The sequence below is a fragment of the Oenanthe melanoleuca genome, chromosome 8 (genome assembly GCF_029582105.1).
Source record: "Oenanthe melanoleuca isolate GR-GAL-2019-014 chromosome 8, OMel1.0, whole genome shotgun sequence".
NCBI classification, from domain to species: Eukaryota; Metazoa; Chordata; class Aves; order Passeriformes; family Muscicapidae; genus Oenanthe; species Oenanthe melanoleuca.
The window spans coordinates 3,139,937-3,165,328 of record NC_079342.1 but is presented as its reverse complement, the minus strand read 5'-3'; the positions used below and the strand labels follow the sequence as shown (position 1 = coordinate 3,165,328).

The 25,392-nt window shown below is 42.2% G+C and overlaps 1 protein-coding gene across 1 annotated transcript in view; it reads left to right on the top strand.

The window, feature by feature from the left end:
• The window catches only part of LOC130256018 (FGGY carbohydrate kinase domain-containing protein-like), a 165,364-nt gene that overhangs the window by 50,486 nt on the left and 89,486 nt on the right, over positions 1-25,392 (top strand). The window contains exon 5 of the mRNA XM_056497201.1: positions 23,919-23,983. The gene's annotated coding sequence lies outside the window, so the exon portion shown is untranslated. The remainder of the gene's footprint in view (positions 1-23,918; positions 23,984-25,392) is intronic.

The window sequence follows — 25,392 nt, the reverse complement described above, 5'->3', positions numbered from 1 at the left end:
AATAGAAAACTACTGCTTTGCAAATAACTGGAAAATACACACGGAAATCTTTAGGAGTGAAAATAGTTGCAATGAATGACAGTTGCTACTAGCAATGGAAATGTTTGTCTTAAGGTATGAGAAAAAAAGGCATGAAAAAGCATGTCAGTGCTGCTGAAATTTCATCTGGAGGACTAAGTGCATGATCTTCTCAGGAAGAATAGAGGGGAGATTGTCAATACCCCAAAGTCCTGACCCGCCTTTGTAAAGTTCTCCTTACCACAGGCACTAAGTGTTCTTTAATGCAAGTCAAGCACTGCAAATGAGGAAAGAGAGAAATTAGTCTGAACAGGAAGCTTCAAATATTCTGAGACTAATTGAGTTTAGATAATGAAGGGGTTTTAAAGCAGTAATTCAGAGGAGAATGGGAGGGGAGGACAGTTTAATTGAGATTGCCTGTCCATCTGTAAATTCTCCGTGCATCCTTCTGTGGCATGTTCCTCTTGTCATTCCTTCTGACCTGAAGGAGCTGATGTAGTTTGTGTTGACCTTATTAGCTGACAGCACTGCAGACTTCCCCTTGCATTTCAGAGCTGTTTGTGCCCTGCCTCTGGTGCAGGGCCCGTGTGACAGCTGCCTGTGCTGTCCTGCACTTTGAAATGCCCTGCCCTGGTGCCTTTTGCGTGTTTCTGGGGTCATGCTGGCAGTTGGAGGATGAGGAGCAGTGTTTGAAAGCTGCTTTGTACTTCAGTAGAGGCCATTCCATGTGTGTTGGAGCTAAGTCTTCATCTCTGCTGCAACAAGGCAGCCAAAATTGGAGTTCAAGACCCGAGCCTTTGCTGCTAGGAGTGGGTTGACAGTGGTACTAAACCTGGCTGGTTCAGGGAGAAGGTTCCCAATAGGCTTGCACTGACTACTACTAGGAAAACAGCTTTTTAAATGGATGTCAAAGTGCATGTGGGAGTGCATGTGCTCTGTCAGCTGCATGTGCACCATAGATCCCTCCTGAACTGCACCTCCCTGTGTGGATGTCTCACAGACCCACTGCCTTTAAATGCAGAGAGTGTGACAGAGGCAGATCCATGTGGCACTGTAGGCATTAGATTTGGATACAATGAGTATGAAAGAGGTGAGTGAGACCAACCTGTGGTGCAGGAGATTCCCTGGTTGTTGAGGATGGTGCCCAAGGACTCCCGGCCATTGACTCAGCCCCCTCAGACAGCGTGGGCAAACCTGGAGCTCTGCAAGCACAGTGGTGACATTTCACTTTTGATTTAGTGTCAAATAAATGAGAAACACGATGCTGGAGCAATGTCCTGCTCCACCATCCCTCTCTGAGGCCGTGGCCACCCTGCAGGCGAGTGCCGTGAATTCCCATTTCACTCTGACTGGTGCCCAGAGAAACTCCAGTGATTTAAAGAAGGCTGGCCCAGCACCATGCCAAATGTAATTGAGATCAAAATGCTGCTAAAGTTGCAGCAGGATGTGTTTCTTAATTTAGAAAGCTGCTAGCAGATAGTGAGAGGAAAGGCCTTGGAGCCTCTACAAGCCCTGATAAATTGTAATGCGCTTCTTGGGCTGTCATTGTTACAAGCAACTTGACTCAGTGCCTTAAGGACCTCTGAGAAAATGATAAAGGCACCTGGAAGTGGATTGACCATGGTTTTCTTCTTGTCTCTTGCTCTTTTACAAGTGCTGCAGTGGAGGAGTTGCAGCAAAGTATGAGGGCTCTTTCCTGACAGACCATCCTGCTTGCACCAGGAATCTGCTTGTCAAAAATGAGGAAACAAACTCCAGGATGTTTTCATGGGGAGAGCCAGGCAAATGCTCTGCACTAACCTGCCATCAGCAGGTGTTTTCCTAGTGATTGTCATTGTTACTGTCCCTCTGGGGCTATTCGGATATGGAAAGTGGAATAAATAATCAAAGAGGATGTTCCTAGCTGCTAATTTTCAGTCAGATTTGATACTGGTCCAAGATTTAACACTTCCTTTCTCTGCCAGCCACATACTAAAAATAACATATTTTCAGGATATTGGAGACCACTGGAAACCTGTAGTATTTGGCACTTGAACGTTGCCTTTCCTCTAGAGATCTCAAGGCAAAAAGTTGGAGCCTCATCACATCTCCTTGGTATTGGGAGAATTTGAGGCATTTTTGGAGCTGCTTGAGATGTAGGTAAACAGGAGACGAATCTCAGAATGGCTCAAAAGGTCTGGATTTCCTTTTTGAGTGGCATCTATTTAAAAAATGAAAAAGCACTTTTACTTTGGCCTGTCTCATGGATCTTCTGGCTGTGCCCCAGAGCAGGATTGGCCCTTGCTGGAGCCAGGGGTATGCCCTTGGTGGGTGTAATGAGGAGACACCAACTGGGAGGATGGTTCTCTCTGCACAGATTGCTGCCCTCACTAAAGTATGGAGAGTAGTTATTCTTGTTAAGTTTTCTTTTCTTTTTGTGGTTTTTCTTTTTTTTTTTTTTTTTTTTTTTTTCCCTAGTTAATCAGGGCTTTGGATTGCCTTCCAATAATCAGGCTCATTAACTAATAATTCTGGCATAGGGTATGTTTTTCAGATAGAGTTGGGGTTTTTTTGTTGTTTTTTGCTTTCTTTTTCTGTGCTTTATTTTTCTCTTTGGTCTTAGCCATTGGTTAACATAGAGATTGTGGAAGCAACTGAAAAAATGAAAGCTCTGGCTGGCTGGCAGGGATGCAGCGTTTGTGTGGATGGGCTACAATGTCCCAGAGCCAGGAGGGTTCCCTGCCTGCTCTGCCCTGAGTGTGATGTGTCAGATGGGTCTTCTCAGGCCTTGGGAAAGCAGCTGCTTTTGCACTGCTGGAAAACAACACATAGGTGGGCTTCAGCCAAAAGTCCAGTGAAAGAGATGAAATAGAGACTGATCCAGCAGGCGGGCTGGGAGCAGGGCAGAAGTTCCCAAAGGAAACAGGATTTATTTGGATTCTCTTCTCAAGTAATTGAGTGCTTTTCTCCCAAGACTCAAAGTTGCTGCAGAGCCTCTTCCCTCTGAAGGACTACCAATAATTTCTGCTCATTTTGATAATTCATTTAAGTCTCTCAAAGTAGCTGTATTTTAATCAAACTGCCTGGAAAACAGCAGGGTATGCACACAGCGGGGTATGCACAGCTGCCCGTGGAGGCCCCGTGAAGCCACGGGATTTTATTCTTGTGAAAAGATGAAAATCTTGTGCCACCTCTCACAAAATAGAGGTGGGTCAGGCCTTGAATTCCTACAGGTACTGGGGTGTTTTCCTTACTGGAAAGGGGCTGTTCTTACTCTTTGATGTTGGTGATGTGATGACTTGGAGATAACTACAAGAGTCTCCATATGGTGAGCAAGCGTTTGGATTGTTTATTTGGCAGAGAGAATGAAGTCACCTGCCTGATGAGAGATCTAAATGTTAGTGAAATGTCAAAACTGCCCACATCTGTTTCATCTGCCAAGTCTCAGGGAAGTTATCATTCCCACCCTGCTTGGGGAAGCTGTTTTTGTTATGTTAAGCAGGGTGGCTGTGCTGCACTGTCTACCTGACTACACTAAACCAATCTGTTGTTTTCTCCTTGCCTTTTCTCACCCCATCCTGACAGATGTGAAGGAGTACAGGTGCATCATAGATTTTTTCTTTTTTTCCCCCAGTGTGGATGATAAAGTGCCAGGTCTGGTGAGAGATATTTCATGCCTGACTGTTGCATCATGCTTAGTGACCTTCAGACTCTTGCTTGTGTGGAGACTGTAGGGACCTTTTGATTTACAGCACTACTGAAGTGGCTGCACACCTTGGCAAGGGCCAAATGATTATTTCAGTTCAAGTCTGTGGGTGATGAGTGAAGAGACACATTTTGCACTCCTCTCACACTGCTGAGAGATTTATTTATTTTTGAATGTTACAGATTTCATTTCAAGTTAATTTTTTTTTCTATATAAAGGAGAAAATGCTTTAATTAAACATTTCTGTGTCTCTTTACTTCTCATTACTCAGGAGTTGCTTCCTCAAGGAATCTCTATCCCAGCTTTTCCTCCAATTCCTGATTGTTCTGGGCTTTTTTCTCCATGTTAGTAATTTCTGGCTTCTGCTTGGGCTTATTCCAGTACCCTTCACTTCATCTCCACTTGAAAAAAAGAATCTTTCCTTTGCATCTTGCCTCTCTTTTCCCTTGGCAGGAGACAAAAGGGAGGCACTACTTGTGGAAAAGTAACCCCTTTCAGACCTGCGAACACAAAATAAGGCTGAGAGAACCCATTGCTGGAGATGCTGTGCCTGATGCAGAGCTGAAGAGCTGAAGAGCTGTTTGGGAGATTCCTGGGCTGGGGCTGGAGGAGCAGAAGTGAAAGACAAGACAGCTGTGGTGGGGAGCAGGATTCATTGCCCGGCTCCCTGTCTGCACTCCGTGGCCTTCTCGGGCGCCGCCAAGCAGGTGCCTGTGGGCTGGATTGCAGTGGGTGTTGCACAAGGAGCTGCAGGCTGGTGGAAAGGCTCCAGGAGCCAACTCCAGCCTACGGACTGCAGCTTTGACTCCCTTAGTCTAGACACTCTCACGGGGATTACATCAGCAATAATTTGTCAGTCTCTATTTATTTTCCAGTGGCATGGTTAGTATTTGCTGGTGCTGAGATTCTCCTCACACTCTTCCATAGTTTATCATAGAAGAGGCACTTTGGGCAGAGCAGCTTTCTAGGCCACCATTTCCATGAGTTTTTGAATAATAGTAGTGATACTCATGGTTAGGAGAAGGAAGTGTACCTAAGTATCCATATCCCTCTGAGGGGCAAGAACATCTCTTGTGTATTTGATGCTGCTGGTTCCCTAGAAGCAGCAGATATTTTAGTCAGAATTGTACACTATCAAATATGTTCACCAGGCTTGGGAATAAGGTCTGAGCACACTTTGCTGTCACTTTAGGGAAAAATTTCTTCAGTCTCAAAACCATTTGTTTGTCACAATTCTAGTTTTTTACACAACAAACCTACCGCTTTCAGTAAATTTACACACAATCCATGGGGAATGTATCCATAACTCAATTTTAAACAGGGATGTTGGTGCCTAACATGAGTACTGTCTTGGGTTCTCTGGGTGGTTAATGAACAGATGCCTCTGAGCTGCCTTTTGCAGAAGCTTTTCAAGTAAACTGCTGCTCTGACACACCCTCTGGAATAATTTTCCTCTTCCTATGGACTGGAGAGAAGGACTATTATAGTCCTATTTTACACTAAAAAATTTATGCTATAAAATAATTTCATAGTATAAAAATTTATTTGGACTATTTTATATTAAAATACAATTTAAAAATAAAGCTGTGTGAATAACCACCCTGAACTTCCTACCTTCTTTTCACAACTGGGATTAAAGTTCAAGTGCTGACGACATTTTATGCCCCAACTTCTGGACTCTGCTCCTTCCATGACGTTTTGTCCAGACTCCATAATTCAGAGGGGATAATTGAAGGCTGTGAATATTAAAGATCTGATATGAAATATTCCAAGTCTATAAAATGTGAACTTCCTTGAGTGTGTTTAGTGGAAAGCCTGGCTTATGCAGCACAACAATACAAATTTCGCAAGACTTGTCTTTCATGTTTTGGATTTCCCGCCAAAGGACTGAAAGGGCATTAAACCAGTTTAATAAATAAAAAATAAAACAGTTTAACTCGTTGGTTGTTGGGGAAAGGGGAAACCCATAGAAAAGTAAATCTTTAACTCAAAACAAAAATCAAGGAACTTTCTCAAACTCCAAGGATCGATGTTGTTTTATTATTAAACCACTGTGCTGTTGTTCCCGTGGAAACAAAGAAACAAATACTTGAAGCTGTGTCACACCTTCCACCAATATTCCAATGAAGAATGTTTTGGAAAGTGTTTGTGTCAGTGACAGCGCTCCTGTGCTCTGAATGACGGCTTTGTGCAGCCTCCTGGGCTCCTGCACAGGCCACAAGGGTGAACTCCCCACTCGGGCTCCTGAACATTCCTTGTCTTTACAACTCTCTACGAGGAATTCATTGCACAGGAGCTCTGTACCTGTTACCAACAATGAGGTTGAGGCCACAGCAATGACCCAGCTGAAATTTGTGACAGCGGCGGCATTTGGTCGTTCGCTGGTGGTTTGGGTGTGGTTTTTTCATCCATAAGTTTCTACAGATCAATCCTATTAACATGCCAGATGATTTCACCTTGAACCCAGTGGGATCTGTTGAGAAATAGAAGGAAAAAAACCCCATGAAATATAACTGAGATTTTTGGCTTAAAATAATATTTACTTTAGTGAGATAATATGATCCATCTCCTCATTACCAGTGGGAAGAGATCATTCCATGCTGCCAGATATCTTTTACCTGAGGCACCCCATCTGTTTAGATTTGCAGGCTGGGGGGAGTGGAGGAAATCTGATCAAAGTTAGCAGGTGCTCCTTTCTCAATTTTTTTTTTTTTTTTTAATTAAAATGCTGCTCTTGTTTTCTCTTTGCCCACTTCTTTGACCTCCAGATCAACCATCACATTTTTAACTATTTTAACCAGAAAATTCTCCTGTTTTCCAAACATTTTGGAATTTAATTTTGGAATTTAATCCAAAGAAGGAGAAGTAAAATACATTGACTCTGGTATTCTGTGTTATGTTTTTTCAGTGAATATAAGGTCAAAACTGTAATTAAATATCTCACCACTGGGAAAAGCATCATATTTCTCATTTCCAGCATGGAAAATAGCCGATGATGTCTCATTAAGGACAAGCCCATTTTGCAACCTTTCCCTTGCTGGAAGCACTAATCACCCTTTTCTTGCCTGCACACATACCTATTTTCACACAGTTCATAGAAGTTTCATATCTTACAAATCTCTTCTGTGCTGTTAAATGTCTTTGAAATCTTTTGGTTGGTTCAACAGCTATTAAGGCTGGAAGGGGGGAAGGACATTTGCATTGTGTTTTTGCACAATTAGGGTGAAATGTACTTTTCTGATGTGTGAGGAGACATCAGAATTCAACTCTGTAAAACTGAGCTCCCCTTCTGAACCAGAAGGCCAGGTTGGATGGAGTTCTGAACAACCTGGTCTAGTGGAAGGTGTCCCTGCACATGGCAGGGGGTGGAATGAGATGATCTTTAATTTCCCTTCCAACCCAAACCATTCTGTGATTCCATTATTAGAGTTCCTTATGATGCATTTACTTTGTGTAGTACCATGTGTACAAGGGCACTGGAGTGCTCTGAACGTGAACTAAAACAAATAGTTGTCTAAAATTTTCTAAATTTTTATGGATTTTTTTCTCATATGTCCCTCCCTAATGAATGTTGGCATTTTAGTCCAAAACCTGTTCAATGTTGGAAGGTTTAAATTGTAACCAGCTCTAAAAATCATCCTTTTCAAATTACAGGCCAACTAAAAGATCCTAGCATGGGAAACTTTCCTTCACTGTGGGGTGAGTGAGCAGCTCAGATGCCTTTGATGGACCACACACTGCAATGCCTTCCAGTATTATCAAATAATAACTTGGAAACCCTGGGCCACGTGTTGTTTGAACTGAAGTCAGAGGCCATGTTTGGTTTGTGGTCCCTGGTATATATCGTGACAGGTGGAATATACTGAAAAGAGGGGCTGGGTTGTAGTGCTTTTATTTGTAAACCTTGCTTAAGATAATTACAGTGGTGTAGAGCAGAAGGAAACCTTGTGCCTGGGCTGGTGGTTATCTCTGTATCATGGCCCAGCACGTCTCCTGTGTAAAGGAATATGTAATTCAAGAAGTGTCCCCAGGAAAGGGAGAAGCAGCTTTTTTTCTCAAACCCAGCGTTGTCCTGATTGAGGCCACATGTTCCCTTGCAGCCCCTAATCAGTCTGGGGCTGATTCCTATTTAGTTCCTTTCAACCACTGTTATTCAAGCTTTATGCTGTTGGAAATCTGCTCGTTCTCATCAACTTGTACTGCAGGGATTCTCTGTGTCAGCTCTGGAGATCCTGATATTCTTTCTAATGCACTTTCACTGCCTTATTCAGGGGGATATTTTTCTACATAATGATTCACAGCAGCTGTGCCTCAGGCATTGGCTTGAGGTAGGAGGTTAAGCAGCAAAGCTACTTTAAAACACTGATTTTGGATTTTAAAAGATGTATGAAAAGGGAAGAGATTCTTGGGTGGATGATGAACGACACAATTTGACCATGTTGGAATACAGTGACAGATAACCCATCATCTTAGAGACATTGTGAAAACTCTTATCAACTGTACACTCAAATCAAGGTGGCAGTGCATTGGTATTTTATGATGATAGCTTATTTTTAAAATTTTGCTAGAAAATGTAGTTATCACTGTTCCCAGTTAGTTTTAATTTATCTGATGACCATAATATTTTCTTAGTTGTGAATGCATTGCTGTTTTATGGAATACTCATAATTAGATTTAGAATAAACAGAATTTAAAAACTCAAATCTAATGAAGATAATTGTTACCCAGGCCATAGGAAAGCTGAGTTCTATCCCTTTTCTCCAGAGAGGCTTGAACCTCCATCTCCAGCTTTCAGAAATGATCTTAACTGCAATAACACACTCCACAACAGCTGCTCTTGAACCCAGCACAGACGTATTTCAGCCAACGCAGTTGTGTTTAAACCAGTCTACTAATGACCAAATCCACAGCTTCTAATTGCAGCCAGTACATGGTGTAAACACCATGCAGATGACCTTGCTACCCTGTTAGCTTCAAATGGAAAAAAAATATAAAATAAAACTTGCTGGTCACTTAATTCTCTATGTGTAAGTCTCAGCCTGACATCATTAAAAGGCATTTGTTGACTGGGGAAAGGCACTAGGGTCTCTCTTCTTGCACTTTTTCTTCTGTTAATGTGATCATTTTGAATTTAGTGTTGGCTGCAGAATTTGCAGAACTTAAACATGTAATTTTTAGAAAAAAACAGAGTTGCTATGCAGTAGTAAAAATTATTATTTCTCCTCTAGCCCAAGTTACTCACTTAGCAACAGTCCTAAACTAGATCTGCTGAGCTTGAATGGATGTTTCTGTGTAGCTGTTTGCCTGTAAAAACATGAGAAAAATCTCTATTTTTTCATGAATGCCAGTAGTATCTTCATTTCTTAATTTTGAGACAAAATTTGTCCCAGCTAATACCTTTCCTTGATTAATCCACTTGAGTAATGAAGCACATGCCCAAGTACAGCGGCCTGAACAATATGACTAACTAGGGTGTGATTCCTCTTGTATTTAAGATACTGTGAATATTTGGGTGGGCTGGTTCATGCTTTAATGTGGTTTTTGTGAGGGTGATCAATTATATAATTTTTTGTGTGTATTTCTTACAAATTATCAGGACTTGGATAGGTTCTGTAAAAGAGGAAGGGAACACTTCTCAGGGGCAAGCTAAGAATCAAGCTTTTTATTCTGAAGTAAAGTGGTTTGAACCCTGTGACCAGTCTGCAAGGAGCTCTGGGAGGCAACAGATTTCTTGGCTGAACATGTTCCCACCTATGGTACATCTTTTCCCACATACTGTCCAGTAGTGCTGCTCCCTTTCCCAAAGCAGAGTTTGGAACAGAAGAAGCAAGCAGTGGCACGTAGGAGGAAAAGTGATGTTCAGAGGGAGCACTGGGGTCTCTGGCCACCTACAGAGGGGTCAGAACTGCCGTGGGAGTGCAGGGAAGATGATGCAACATCAGCTGTAATTATTGGAGTGAAGTATCTCCCCATCAAATGTAAAGAGATTTGAGACCTTGAAAGTCTGGTTTAGTTCTTTGTTTAGACAGCACCTCAAACACCAGAGTCTCTGACTCAGTCCTGCTGTGATATGAAAAGTGAAAAAATACTTTGAAAAATGCTACTGGGACAAAACATGAGATTCTCTGTGTTCCTGACATTGCAAGACACAGGAATCTAAGAATGTTTGACAGTCTGTCATTGTAACCACTGAAACCTTAGAGGTCCAATTAAAACCTCATAAAGAGTAATTCGGTGATGTTTGCATATGTAAAATAAAATGCTTTCATAGCTCAGCTTTATGAGCTTGTATAGACTCTAAGAATTCTAAGAACATTCATGTATTTTTATGAATGTCATGAACTCAAAATTATTTAGCTAATTTTGACACTTTTCTTTTTTTTCTCCACAGGCTTTCACCATTTCTTACAGCCCAAACCACAAATAAAGCATTAAAATTATTGATGTGAGCTAAACAGGAGGGCTACTGCCAAAAATAGCAGTATTCACTCAGGCTCATTCTGTGTAGCTCTGGAAAAATTATTCCCATGCTACAGCAAAGATCACATTTTTTCCTTTCTTCACTAATAGCAAAAATATTACCTTTCAAGTGGTCTGTTATTCCTGCAGCTGGGGGATAAGCAGGCTGGATGAAATTTAAGGTAGCTAAATGAGCAAGGCTTGCCGACCCAGCCTCCTGCTAATACAGTGAATGATTTATGATGCTTTTCTCTCCTGGTGCCTTCCCACCCCCTATTTTTCCCTTCAGCATGACAGCAAAATGAGGCAAACAGGCAAATGAAACCTCATAGTTGACCTAACTGCAGGAGCTTTGCTCTTTTTTCTTCCTACTTTAATGGAGAGCACAGGAGACCATGGTCAGGCTCCCAGGGAGGATGTTCAGAAGGGGTGTTCACAGTCCTGCCTTGCTCTGACCAAAGAGACACTTAAACACCAAAAAAAAAGAGGAATTTTGGAGTTTGAACAGAATACAGGTGTGTACATGTACAGGCTTGTGTAGTGTGTCCACATCCTCAGAGAGATTTGGCAGTGATGGAAAGACACTTTATCCTTGGATAAGAATCCCATGTGTGGTGCTCCCTTAAAGCCACGATCCTGTGTCTGGGCAACCTCCTCCCCCAGATCAGCAGCAGCTGCTGGTTGGTCTCTAAATGACCTCCACAGTCCTTCAAGGCTCCAGAAGGAAAGGAGCTGTTTTATGGGGTTCAAACAGCAGCCCTGGGAGCTGGAGCACTTTGTGCCAGTCAGTACCAGTGGCAGGAGAAGCCCATCAGGGCCATGGCAGGGGCAGTCAGGAGACCTGGGGACGCAGGTAGAATCTACAGAGAAATATAAGAAACCAAATAAAGTGATAGAAGGAAGGTGAGACACGTAAAGGAAAATTGTCTAAAAAGAATTAAATTAAATAACCTCATAATCCTGAGGTTTGTTATGGTTTTGAAGGGAATAAGAGGCAAAGAATTGTCCTTTGCAGTAAATTTCCTTCGATGGGTACAGCTCTAATCACTAAGAAAATGCATTTTTATACTTCCCTCAGTCAGTGAGAGTTTGGCTTTGTGCTAAGCAGTGCTGTTTTCTTCTGAGATTAACCAGAGCACAGAAACATGGATTTGTTAGCTGGTGCTCCAGGGGATTTAGAAAACTATTTGGGGAGCACATTTTGGATCTGGGTTCTCTTACTATCAACACACAGGTTTGTAAGAGCCTCTCTGCCTGTAGTAACATGAGTATAACCATTCCTTCTCTTCCCCAGATGGTTTTAAAGGCTACATTTATTTGTGTGAGATTATAGCTTTTGAGATCTTAGAACAGTATCAGTACAATGATCATTGCCAGTTTTAAAATCCATCCTGTAATCCATGATTCAGAAATAAAATTATAATAAGCAAAAATGCGAAAGAAACCTGTTACCTCTACAACATAAAGCTCAACCACAGAGAGCTCACCAGAGCTGAGATAATAGAGAAAATGCAGCAGTACTAGTGGTTTCAGCAGTGATCCTGGAGTCCATCCTGCCTGACTGAAAGCCAGGCTTTTGTGTCTGAAATCAGAAACCCTGGGTTGTACTCCAGCCGTGGACAAACAGGATGATTAAGAACTTAGTAAGCGTCCCTGAAGTGAGATTGTCGCTACCCTCGCTGTGTGTAAAAGGTTTCCTTCCCACTGGAGAACAGCAGCCACAGGAGGCAGGGAGGGCAGGGGAAGTGCACAGGAAGAAGCAGCAGAAATGATGCAGGTGTAGGGCTGGGAGAGAAAAGCTTGTTGAGCTAAGAGAGCAGGGGCAGTTAAGGGTAGGACCCACAGAAACAGTAGGATCCTGGAGGAGATGTGTATATCCAAGTCCCCTGCTTAATAATGAGGAAAGAAGCACATGCACATCATTGGTGTAGGAGTTTCATTAGATCAAAAGGACAACACCACAGCAATCTGTTGCTTCTGTAGAAAATGCAGTGTCCAAGAGGAGGAGGGGACACATGTGGGCAGCAAGAAAGCTCTTGGAAAACAGCTAAGGAGGCAGCAGGAAAGAAACAGCTCACGGGTGGGGTCAGAGCAGTCCCAGAGTAGTCGGAGAGGAATGAGCAGGCAGATGAGTGGGTGAGGACAGACACCCCTCTGAATGTTGATTGTGGCACAGCCTCCATCTGTCCTGCCTTGGTGCACCCACTCCTAGTGCTAGGAATAAGCTGTCATACCATGGAATCAGATTGCTATTTGTCGTGGTAAAACTGCTGCTGAGAAACATAAGCTTTGTCTCCTAGTGAGAGATAAAGAAACAATAATAACTGGTGTTTACAGGCCTGAGTTGTGTATCCCACTTTGCAAAAGTGCTCCTTTTTTCTCCAGACTGCGTTGCCCGTGGCATCACTACCTAGAGACTCTGTGAACTACATCCATGGGTGACTTCAGCTTCACTACATCCATGGGTGATTTACCTTTCACTACATCCATGGGTGACTTGCCTTTCTTAAGCTCCAGTAATTCGTGGCTGTGAGTCCAAGGCACTTTGATACCAAACAACCTCCACGTTAAATAACCACTACAGGAATTGATGCTAATGCAAAGCTACATCCAAGAATTCAATAACTTTCACTGTTGACAGCCCAGTAAAGTTTTGGGACAGGAACTGAAATTTCTGCCTTACTATCAGAGTAAGAAAAGAACAGAAAAGTCAGACCAAATTCCAGATCTCAAGTTGCTAGTGGATTAGTTCTGTCTGGACTTGTGTAGTTCTCTCTCAACTTCTCTTATGATGGCCTTGAGACTGAGGATGTCTCTACAGCTCCAGATGTCTGAATTTTGTGCTGCTGCTGGAATCCTGTTTCAAAGAACAATCCTGTTTAAAAACCTCAGGAGCAGCTGTGCAAAGGCACAATGAAATGTCAGCAGTAAAGAAACGTATTTTTATTTCAGCACTGAATTTCCTTTGGAAGTATCAGCAATCACTCATGGAATGGAATGACTTACAGCTTGACATGAGGGTGTTATCATGCCCTGAACCTGATTTTAATGTCAGGAGGGGTCATCAGCAAAGGTGGGCTGTGGTACCTTCCTGATGTAACAATATGAGGCCCTGGGAATTTCCTTTGTCCTGTTTAAAGTGAGAAAAAAAAAAGAAATCCTGAGGAAAAAAGGTAGCTAAATCTTTATGCATGTTTTGTTTTTGGAGGGAACACCTGTCTGGGGTAATCCTTCATTGTTTGCATTCATGAGAAGCAGGAAAGCAGCTCTATTTGCTCTGACTTCATTAGTGGCAGCCCAGCTTCTCAAATGAGCACAAAGTTTCTTTTTTTTTTTGCCAGCTCCAAACAGATAAAATTACTACATCATCAATTCCACATAACCTTTAAGGCTTTCAATCACAGCAGTAAATGCTACTGTGCCCCAGCTCCTGCTTTTACTAAATTGTATTATAAGCACCTTAATTATAGTCTGTACTGTCTGATGGGCCACGGAAAAGGTCGTCTTCCAGAAAGCACATGATAACGGGGGGGGAGCGATCCCGGGCTTTTTCTGTCTGTTGGGAAACAAAGGACTTTGCAGAGAAGAGGATTAATAGTAAACAATGTTAATCTAAATATATCTTAAGACACAAAATATCACATTCCTTCAGGCTTGCCCTCTCGGGGGGTACAGGCATTAACCGTGTTACTGGGGGATCGCTGCTCAAAGCCAGGCTCCTCCTCTGCCGAGCAGAGCTCAAAGCTCTGCTTTTGTTGTCATTCCGTGCTGAGCTGCAGCAGTACAATGAGGTCCCTCACTTGTGCTGCTTTTAGCAGGCGAGTTCAGGGCTCCCAGGTTGAGATCTAGTTCAAGGGCAGAGGAGTGAACAGAAACACTGGCAGGGACTTCACGGTGCTTGGAGCAAATTCTCCACGCCGCTGCCAAAGAGAAGCACCAAACCTGAGTCTCAGAAATGGATTAGTGCCCCTCTATAGCCCGCGTCTGCCTCTCTACTTATTTAATTATTTTTATAGGTCAGATCAAATATAAGTTGGAGGCAGCTTTTAAAGTCGGCTGCACTCAGTAGAGCAGAGCATCTGGCCGGGCAGTCGCTGCCGCCCCTGTTAATGGCACGGCTCTGGGCCTTGGGGCAGGCAGGCTATCCTTATCGCCTTGGCAGGCTGCCAGCCCCAAAGAATAATCCATTAACGTCTGCCCCGCTGGCATTCTTGCCAAATACAAGGGATATCTTTAAAATAAACATTGGCAGTTCCCAGTCGGAGGAAAGAGAAAGGGAGTAGAGGAAAAACAATCCTTGACATTTCAGTGACTTTGCAGGGCAAGCTGACACCTGGTACCACCCTTATCTGCGGGTGTTTGTGCAGAGCTGCAAAACAGCTTCTTCTCTTGGCCCTTTTGCTTTCTTTAAATAGAACTGGGAAGACTGATAATGGTAGGAATAACTTTCTTGGATAGGTGTTCTTTGCCTTTTCTTTTTCCAGGCTAGGGAGACCCTGTGTTAACATCTGGGCTCCTGTTTTCCTCCCAAGTATAGCAGAATAGTGTGGTAACTTTCCTGCCTCAGACTCTGCCAACATTATTTTTTTCCCACAGTTTCCCTCCCTAGTGGATTAGATACGATGTGGATTTACTTTCAGGGTGGCACTTTCCCACCTGGCTTCCCATCTCTTCATCTATCAAACTGAACAGCCACATGGATTTTTCAGGAATCAGAGCAACTGGGGCTCACCCCATTCTCAGCATTACTCAGGAATGTTTGTTTTCTGTTTGTTTCAACCATTTCACCTTTTTTTTTTTTTTTTTTTTTTTTTTTTTGTGCTGTAGCCAAACTCTCAATGACAGCTTGAGGGTTATTTTTCCAGCTGTTATATTTTCCTTCATAGCTATAAAATTACTTGTTTGGATATTTCATTGTATCAATAAATGAGCTGTCGAGGTTTTATTTTTGCAGTCCAGTTAATATCTGGAGTAGGATTCATTTGTCTGGAATGTGATTGGGAGACAGTAAAATATCTGATCTTGAAAGAATAATATAGGGACAAACCTAGAGTTTGCTACCCAGGTCTGAAACTGGATTTGCTTTCTGCTGGTTTTGTCTTGATTCACTGATTGCACTGATGCTGCCTCAGTGTTTGTCAGAGGTAAATGAGGGCATAAACTCTTTTATTTCATCTTTCTAACAAGTTAATTAAAAGATTGGACAGTTTGAAGGATTTCAAGTATTGATTGTAAGGATATTTTGGTACTAAAATCTCTGCTGCTAAGAACTTGGGACTTTGCAACTACTGCCTTGCCAACATTTCCTCAAAGTTCCTATCTGTAAAAAGTTGTATATTTGTATTGAATTTGCAGCACTGTATTTTGCTTGCCCCTTTTCATCTGAGTGTTGAAGCTATTCCTATCTTTCCCTCGGTTTCAAAATCAACACCACCCCCACCCACAATTAAACTTATAAGATTAGCACTATTAGTGAATTTTCTGCTGCAGCTAAAGTTTCCTCTAATGCTTTTACTTGTGTGTGGGATGGGGTAGAGGAAGCACCCTGCCTGCTGCAGGGGACAGGCTGACAAAGTGCAGAAAGCATTTTTTGACCAGATCCTCATTTTAGGGCATTAAGCTTTTATGTCTCAACACTTCCCTTTTTGAAGCATGGTGACATTTGAATATGTCAATGTGTTTTCAATGAAGATAACTTAATCACCAGCACAGGGAGCTTGTATATCTCCTAATTAAATTGGAACCAATCTGAATCTCCCCAAACCAATCTTTGCTGTATTTTTAGTTCAATCTGTCGCTCCACCCCTGACCAGCCTGTATATGGTAAACCTTCTGCTATTTCCTGCTCTGTTATTTAATGCTGGAGCCAAGCTACTTTCAGTTCCTGAAGTAGAACCAAGCAAATCAAATGTGGTTAGCATGGAGTTAACTGGAAACATTCCCAAAAGATAGCAGATTTTTTCCTAAACACATACTGATCCACCTACAGTGGAAAAGAAAAATCATTTGCAACTCATAACCTCTTCACTCTGGGTAGCTTCTGTCTGGACACTTGCAGACCTTGTTGATAATCTGTACTTAGAAAGGATTATCAACAAGACACTGTAGGCTTTTCACAAGCAGATTGTAATTGAAAATGCAGTGGAAGTCATTCAAATATTCCAACTGGTGTGTGAAAAGGGGCAAGAGAAGAAGTTTATCATACTGAGGGACTGCTTTAAAAATGGCAAATGCATATTAAGTAATTGTAGATCCCTGTACTGGATTAGGGTGACACGACTATTGCTCTACCTCCATTGTTTTGTTAGACTGTACCAACAGGGAGTGGTTTTTTTGGCTGGCCAGGGTGATCCCTAAATCCAGGTATGTTCCAGTAAGGACAAAGGAGGTAGCTGCAGTTGTTGTGTGGGCTAATAAAACCCTTCATTGGGCATGTATAGCAGGGAGGAGCACTTCATAGTCAGATCCATCTGAGTTCTGGAGCTGCTAATTGAGTTTAAATAAATCTGAGAGTCTTCTCCTTCAGGGGAAACAGTGTCGTTTCCCCCTGAAGTGTGAGGGTGAAGGGTAAATAAATACAGAATTGCTGCACACAGTAGAGGCTATTGATTAGTGCCAGGTGAGGCCTGTGTCCTGCTTTCCCAAAAGAAATCCTGACAAGTTCTGTGTAGAATACTCCAGTGGCTTCCTGTACAACTGTCACCAGCACCTGCTTCCCTGGATGGTAAAACTTGCAGGGCAGAGAGGATAAGGAAATGTCTGGATTTCTCCTCCAATAACTTTTCAACCTGTTCTTCCAATTAAGGGTAGAGGTCTTGAAAATAAAATCCCAGGTGTTTAGTGAAAATAGAAAGTTGAATACAGTTCAGAGGCCCAAGCTGTATCTTCCTTTCTTGTGCTTCCCCCTCTCCCCCTCTATTGCAGTAGAGAAAAAACACTTACTAGACACTGGGGAATCCACGTAGGAATTTTTCTTAAGGAACAAAATCAATAACAAATCCAGCTTCAGCAGCTCTTCTGTTCACAAGGTTAATTGTTTAAATAAAGGAATGCAGTAATAGAGACATTCTGCTTCAGGCTTCTCTCTTTCAGAGACCCTGCAAGTATTTTCTAACCCAGATTTCAAGAACAACAATATGTAGCTGTGCTGGAACAAGTGCTATTTTTAAGTTTCCTGTGGTTTGAGGAATTGTCAGATTTTTCTGTCTGAAGGATCAAGGGATCCAGAAAGCCAGTTCTGAGTTCCTGGTTTGAAGGTTGAAGGAATACAAAAATGAACAGACAGTGATTTTCTGCATTGTAGCAGATGAAAGGAAAGATGAAAGATCTCAGCCATGCTTATGTCAATCCAGAGCAGCTCCAGCAACTGCAGACTTTAGTTCAATAAATATTATTTAACCTAGTTCAGGAAAATCCCTCCACTACAACAAAACAAGTTTTTCCACTCTTAGGGGTCACGACCGTATCTACGGAAGCAGCCCACGCTGATAAACTGTTGCACAACTGATACTGAGCAAGTCTTCAAAGAGCAAAACTGCACCAGCTGAGCTGGGTCTGTTTGGCAGGCCAGGCCAGGTGAAATGATCTCATCTGCCCTCCCTGTGCTATTGAATTCCAGCCAGTTGTGCACAAGAGATGCCTTTTTTGGTGCAAGCAGAGCCAGTTGACATGCAGAGATCTGTGTATCCCAGTAAATGTCCCATTGCTCATGGAAAGGTGCTGTCTGTCTTCCAGCTGCATCCGTGGTGCTTTGTGGGTTTTTAGGCAATAGTTGAAGCTCTGCTGGCTCTCACAGGAGTGCCTGTTCCTATGTCTGTGTGTTAGGCCTGGTATAACCTGTGTTAAGACCACACAATAAAAGTAAATCTATTTTTTATTATTATAACACCATAGGTGCTCTTTAGGGGGTTGACTTGCTCCCTGTGCCTCTCTTGTTTCACAACCAGCAGTGCCCAGGAACATCACTCTTCTGCCCATGCCCCATAAATATCAATAGTTACAATTAAATGTAAAAAAACATAGTACCAGTAGTTGTATAAGGGAAGAAGAGGACAGAGAAGAGGTAAGTTTGTTTTTATGCAGACTGAAACATCCCAGTGGCAGAAATGATGGCACTTAACAGGAATATCACAATCTCTTGAATAATACAATTCCCTCACTGCCTGGAAACTTAACACTTAGGCAGGGATGCATTTGACCCTTGAGTAATTGCATAGTATCTCAAATGGGTATGATTTTTGTTTGATAAACATCACATTTTATGCCTTACAATGCACTGATCCTAGAAACAGACTTAAAAATCTGATCTGAGAATGGTACACAAATGAGCAGTTGCATGGTTTATAAATTGTGGTGTGGCTTTACCATGCAAAATGACACATCTGGCATCTAGCTGAGAGAGATTTTTCACTTTTTCTTTTTCCTACCCCAGGGGAAAAAAATATAAGTCAACTTGCCTGAAATAACACACTTTCAGTATTACCAGTAAAAGCTATCTGTGCTCTGCGCAAGTGGAGAGAATATCCCATATACAATCAGCACATTATGTTGTTGTCCCAAACAAAACTGGAAAATTTTAAGAACAACCACTGTATAATGTCAGATTATCACGGCATCTGGTTTTGGGAGCCTTGCTCTCTTCTTTGAGCATTAGTATGCCAACTTATGAAAGAGAAAACTAAATGAAAACCAAGAAAGATATCATTTTCCTTTCCTCCTCCCCCCCCACCTCTTTTCCTGTTGGGAGTGTTTCTATTTGTCTGCATAAAACTTACCCATTCCAATCCCTAACTACTATTTAAGGTTGCCTGCCAGCCTGGGAAGTTGTTATGCAGGTTGCACTGAAATAGCTCACGTTTGACTGCAGAGCACCTGTTGGTTGACTTGGAGACAGTAAAATTAAGGGCAAAGGCTTCCCAAACACAAAGGGTTGCTTGTGGAAAAAGACCTTGTTGATCTTGGATGGAGTTATAACCAGCACTTGATGCCTTTAGTGGGGCATTGTATGGCGCACTAAGTCTGTACATGTGTTTCTGTGTGTGAAAAAACAACACCTGAGCTAAACAGAGAGCGCAGAGCTAACGGGCTTTCTTCAGGTGTGTTTTATGGAGCACTTTTGAAAGGACTTTTTGTGTAGGGCCCTTGGAAACTCTTTTCAAAGCCCTGCTCAGAAGTGCCGGGGCCCGTGGGCCTTCCCGCTCAGGGCGTGCATCGTGTGCCTCACGTCTTCCCAGGGCAGACTTGGGTCTGTCAGGTAGGGTGTTCCAGACCTTGAGAGAGTCTTTTGCCTTGATGGGAGGTGGAGGAGTTTGAAGTAAAAGTTTTTCAGCAAAGTGTTCTCTCCTTCTGCCAGTCTCAGTTCATTCAGCTGGTACCACACACTGCACCCTTTGCTCTGCTCGCGCTCTCCGGAGGAATCACTCCTGCTCTTAGAGTCAGCTCTGTGTCCTGACTCATTCACTGCTGTGTTTGTGCTCATTTTGTGGGGCAAAGCCACTGGGATAACCTTGGGAAGATCAAAACAGAGTACTTTGAAGTGACACATGGGCACAGTATTAATTTTCAAATGCATTTGGGAATAATACTGATATTCATTTGTACTTTACAGGAGTGTGCTTGTTTGGAAAGATAGACAAGCAGAACTTTTCATGACAACACAGTTCAACTATAAAATAACTTGTTCATTTTCAGAAATTTAGTTTTAAAAATTTCTCTAAGATGCTAAGGTCTATGAAGGCATCAGTCTAACCCAGAACTCACAAGAGTCTCTGAACATCTTTTTGTTTTGCTGCTTGGTTTTAGTTATTGATACAATATGAACAGCATTTCATATTGTTTGGGCAATATGCCCAAAATGTTTCTGGTGAACCAAGCCATGCCACCGTGTTTTTGGCAAACAAGAATATAACGAATGTTTGCAGGTTCTTTCAATGACTGATGTGTCCTTCCCCAGCAGCTCTCAGGTGAAGCTGTTTGTGCAAAGGGAGATTTCATAAAATCAGACAATATCCTGAGTTGGAAGGGACATAGAAAGATCGTCAAAGTCCAACTCCTGGCCCAAATTTGCCAGGGGACAGGGCATCCTTCTCCATCCACAATGCCTCAAAGAGCCATGTAAGGGCTGGTAGATATTTCTTACCATTTGAGTTACTTTAAACTTTTCCTTGAGCATTTCAACCACCGTACAAGGCAGCACCTCTGCAATCCTGCTGAGTTTGGGATTTCCCACCACACACACCCCGTGCCTTTTACCCCACTCCAAATGCTAGAATGAACATGATCCATGTGTTTGAGGCATCAAGGCTCAGCACAAGGCAAAGCCAAACATTGCACTGATTGCAGGCAACAAACTGATCTGCTGCTGAAGTTGTTTAAAACCTGATTATTTGTGCAGGCCAGATGCTGGAACATTTGGTTTGGAGCTGGATAAGCAGGACTGACTAACTGGATGGTTGCCCATTACAGAGGCAGAGAAAGGAGGAGCCTCTGGTATCATTGAAATACTTGATTGGTCTTTTCAGCAGGTATTTTTCCAGTTCACAGCAGGCCACTGACAGCAGAAAGTGCAGCAGCCTCAGCCTCAGCAGTGAAACTGTTACAATGGGAGGGAGATAAAGTGAAGGATTTGTTGGAGGGGCAGTGCCAGGAAACGGCTGAGACATCACATGGCCGAGGATGTGCCCTCTGCAGCTCAGGGACTATTTACTTACAGGCGAGACTTCACCAGGCTCCACCAAGGGCAGTTCTGGCAAGTTGTTTGAATTACCTGACCCACTTGCAGTAGGAAGTCATTATAGAGATAGTAAATACATACCCCACCCCTGCTAGGCAGACAGACTCTTTGCCAAAATGGTCTAGCTCAGCTTCTCAGAATATAAAATATTGTACCTTTCTAGTTGAAACTGGCATTGCAAAGACATCAGAAACTGCTGCTGTTCCAGTAAACTGCTCCATTTCTTGGCATATGACCATTGTGGAGAGAGCTTCCAGGATTTATGTCTTACCACCACCTGGAGCACAAATAATATGCGAAGAGTAAGTTGGAAATTTTTCTTAAGGTGCAAATCTCTTGCTTCTCACATTGATGGGAAAAGCTCCCAGGCCTTCTGGCATTCAGGGAAGTCGCCTATGATGGAGATTCTGAGAGGAGCTTTACACAAGCATTCATTTGAAGTGTTAAATAGACTCCAACACTGTTTTTCCTAGACTTTTTTGCTTTACTTTCTTGTAGTGAAAGCTGCAACCAACTTAGCACACATAACGTAGAATCATGGATTTGTTAAGGTTGGAATAGACCTCTGAGATCATCAAATCCAACTGTCAACCCAACACCACCACTCTGTCCAGCACTAACATGTCCTCAAGTGCCATATCCACTTTTTTTTTTTTTAATACTTAACATACTTAGTGATTAATTATTGTTAATCGGTGGATGGATTTTAAAATTTCAAGGAGAAGCTTGAAACATTATATGCAAGTTATCATTTTTTTTAAAATCATGTTACTATTATAGTAAATTGTAACTGTAAATTCTTTCCCCCTTGAATTAATGAGATTTCACTGAGATCTGTGCTGCACAAAGCTGACCTTTAGCATAACCCTGAAAATTAGCACCAAAATAAGGTTCTAATCTTGCTTAGACCAGAATAGAGTTGGAGAAAGTCCATGAAAAGACAAAAGATTATAATAATGCAGCAAAGAGCTGGTCTGGGCCAAAATATATATTAATTTAAGAGGATTTGCTTCATATTAGAATAATGATGGCCTTTGCTTGGACTGTAAGAACAAGTGGTGACAGAAAAAGAAGAAGAAAAGAACTGTCATGCCTTATACAGCACGAAGATCTCAGCATAATTTTCCTTATATTTTGTAAGACTTATGTCTTACCCAGGACTGAGATGCTAGGATGGAGTGGAACAGAGAAGACAGAATACAAACAGAAGTAAAAATTTTAATTCCTTTAAAGGTCTCTGGTCAGAATTTAGGGGGTAATTCTTCATTTGAGAAACCCAGAGATGACCTTGCTTATCCTCTGCAAAGGTGGTGAAATCTTTGCTGAAGTTGATTTGATCTAGCTCTTCCCACCGGGCTCAGCTTGTGCTTCTCAGAGCACCATGTGCATGTGGCCTGGGTTGGGCTGGCTTAGGAGAGATCACAGCCAAGTTAAAATGGATTTATTCTCCTGTTCTCCAGGGGAATTAGTCATCTTTGTACAGTGTTAAGGACAATGTGTCATATTTTGTCACCAGGGGGTTTAATTCACTAAGGCAAAGATCTACGAGGGGCATAGGCACCCAGCTCTGAGGTTGGGATTCAGAAGCCTTAATTAGGGGTCTCTTGCACAGTGATCTGGGAAAATTCAGTGCCTACTAATGGGATTCACATGTACCAGTACCCCGAGTGCAGGCATTGAGCTGGAAAAGTACTGAAGAAAAGGATGTGTTTCTGTGCTTTGCTTGATACCTTGGGTCCTTTCTGGAATCTAGCCCTAATGCTGAAGCTTTGTGTGTTTACAGTTGCACTGAGTTTCCTTAAGGAAATAAATCAAACCAATTTTTTTTTTTTTTTTTTTTTTTTGTTTATTAAAGTAGAAAGTTGAACACCAAACTGCTCGGGAGGCCCAGAGCTAAACTGGAGCCACAATTCCCTTGTTTCTATTCTAGTTTTAAATGCCCTTCATCAACTAATCACTGCCTGGCACAGTATTAAATTTAATCACTGAACTCCTAAACATTGTAATGTGTCTACCTACTCCATGGTTCCATTTGGATGGAAATTTTCTATTCGTTTAAAGACTATTAAAGCCCTGCCTTTCTTGCTCAGAACAAAAGAGTATTGTTGGATTTGTTTTTTGTTAGGTTTGTATTCAACAAAAGATGATTATTCTGTCTGCTCAGTGCTGAGATCCCTGTGAACATGTAGACATCCTCTCTACTTGCTTTTCTTTCTCCTGGCTGACTACAAAATAGGAACATTTCCTTCTCCCAGAAGTGTACGGTTGAAATGCACAAAAGCAGATGTTATTTATCAAAACTTTCAAGGTTTTCCTAACATAGGTATTAATTAAAAAGTTGATGAGGCATAATTGAATAAAGAAGCAACGTTGCAAGGCACAGCAGGAGCAGCAATGAGATTAATACACATTTATGATTAAGAATTCATCTTTCATGAAACAAAAACTGTTGTTTCAGTAAAAAACCTTTTGACCTTTTAAGAGCAACGTGGCAAACCCACAAACCTGGAGCTGTTTGTTTGGGCCCTATTATTGCCACACACTCTAACTTGGGGAGAAAAGCTTTTTTGATCCTTCTGTGGGCAGGAGAGCAGGATTCTTGCTTTTGGAGAGCTCACAGCCCATTCACAGTGGGTTGACTTTTAAAAGACCCATTTATTGAGTGATGCAAGGTGCAAATTATGACTCACTCTGCATAGGTTAAGTTTGTGAAAAATCAACTTATATTAATCTCCTGAGCACCTACACAACTGCATAATCCATTTATTGTCTCTGGGGTCCCATTAACCCTTTGAAAGGAGGAAAAGTGATCTGCACAGCCCAGCCAAACTGATGCTCTTATCCAGGGAATTGAAATTTTTCTCTTATCAGATCTATTGAGGGACAGATTTTCTTCTCCCTGGCCAGGATTAGATCACAGAGTGGCCCAGCAGTCAGAGTTTGAACATTTCCTCCCATTCCAACAGCTCTCACAAAAAGTCCATCAATTGCTGGTGTTTGCTGATATGTGACACTGTTTTCCAGGCCTCACCCAGATGAACCAGATGCTCTTCAGTGTCTGAGTCCTCAAATGATCTCGCAATGGTACTGTAAGTAATTGTTGTTCATTATAAATAGCTTTTTAAGCAGAAGTGTGGTGCGAATCCAGCATGTTTTATTAGCTGAAACATCTCCTTGTCTTTCCCACTTGTATCATAACCTATTTTCCCTGTAGATTTGAGGGTTTGGGAGCAGTTTTGCTGTGTTTGCAGGGCCTTTCAAAGGACAGAACCACCTCTTCACCTTTCCCACCCATCTCCTCCCCCGTCTTCCCTCCTTTCAAAAGGAGAACACCAGGAAGTTTGGAGATTCAGATGTGGTTCCTAAACCTCTGTCAATGAGGAAGGTCTCCTATGCTGCTGGAAATGGTGAGCACCCACTGGTTCCTGTATTTCAACTCTCCTTCCTCTCAGGAAACCCAGAGTCCGAGGGAAGGAAAACCCCAAATGACCCTTGTACAGGTCATTGCAAAAAGTGGTGGTTGCTTAAGAAGGGTGTTACCTTGTGTGTGTGGCTTCATTTCTCCACCTATCCCTCTTCTACACACAAATAGTGGCAGCTGTTATAGACTGGCATTGTGGGATGGACAGTGAGAAATGAAGTGTCTCTTTCTTTGGCCCCTTGTTTTCAGTCCTAACTCAGCACAATTTTCCTTTCCTGGTAATCAGGCTGGGCTAGAGGAGGGACTGTATCTCCTCTTGTTACTGTGGGTGATTAAAATACTGCAAAAAGCTTTTCTCCAGTGTTGAATCAAATGCTGGAATTAATTTACTTCCTGTCTGTTCATAAATACTGTGTGTCAGCCCTTTGCAAGCCACAGTTTGCTAACCTACTCCCAGAGATTCCTGCAGAGAGGAAGTGGCAAAATTGCATGTAAGATTATTTACAGAGAACTAATGTGAAAAATGAACATTGGCCAGATACCTGTCTGTGTCTTTACTCAGGGAACACGTATTACCCTCTGACTTTCATGGTCAATCACAACTAAACATAAAATGTGAGTTTCACAGCCCATGTAGGAGATTGGAATTGAGTATAAAGATATATATGCTGTTGTTTTTAAGCCCATAATAAAACTTACTGAATACTCATGAATAATAGATGCATTTAAAGGAAATTACGATCTGCTCCTGTTTAATCTTTGAAAGAAAAAACCCCAACAAATTAGCTTATAAATTCTCTAATGGTTTATTCTTTGGGGCAGAACAATGGAGGCTTGGTATGAAACTCACTGGAATCAATAAAAAGACCCTCATTTTATGCCCCAAATTTGTAACCCACACAGAAGTCTGTTATGGCAGCTGCCACCTTCACTAACACACCAGGGTTCAGCCTGGGTTCCTCCAGGGCTACAGCAGTAATGGCCCTAAAGCCTGGCAGGAACAGCCTGATATTCCCTGTGGATCAGCACAGAGCTGGACCTGTACCATGCACTCACCTGTGCCTTACGTCAGTGAGT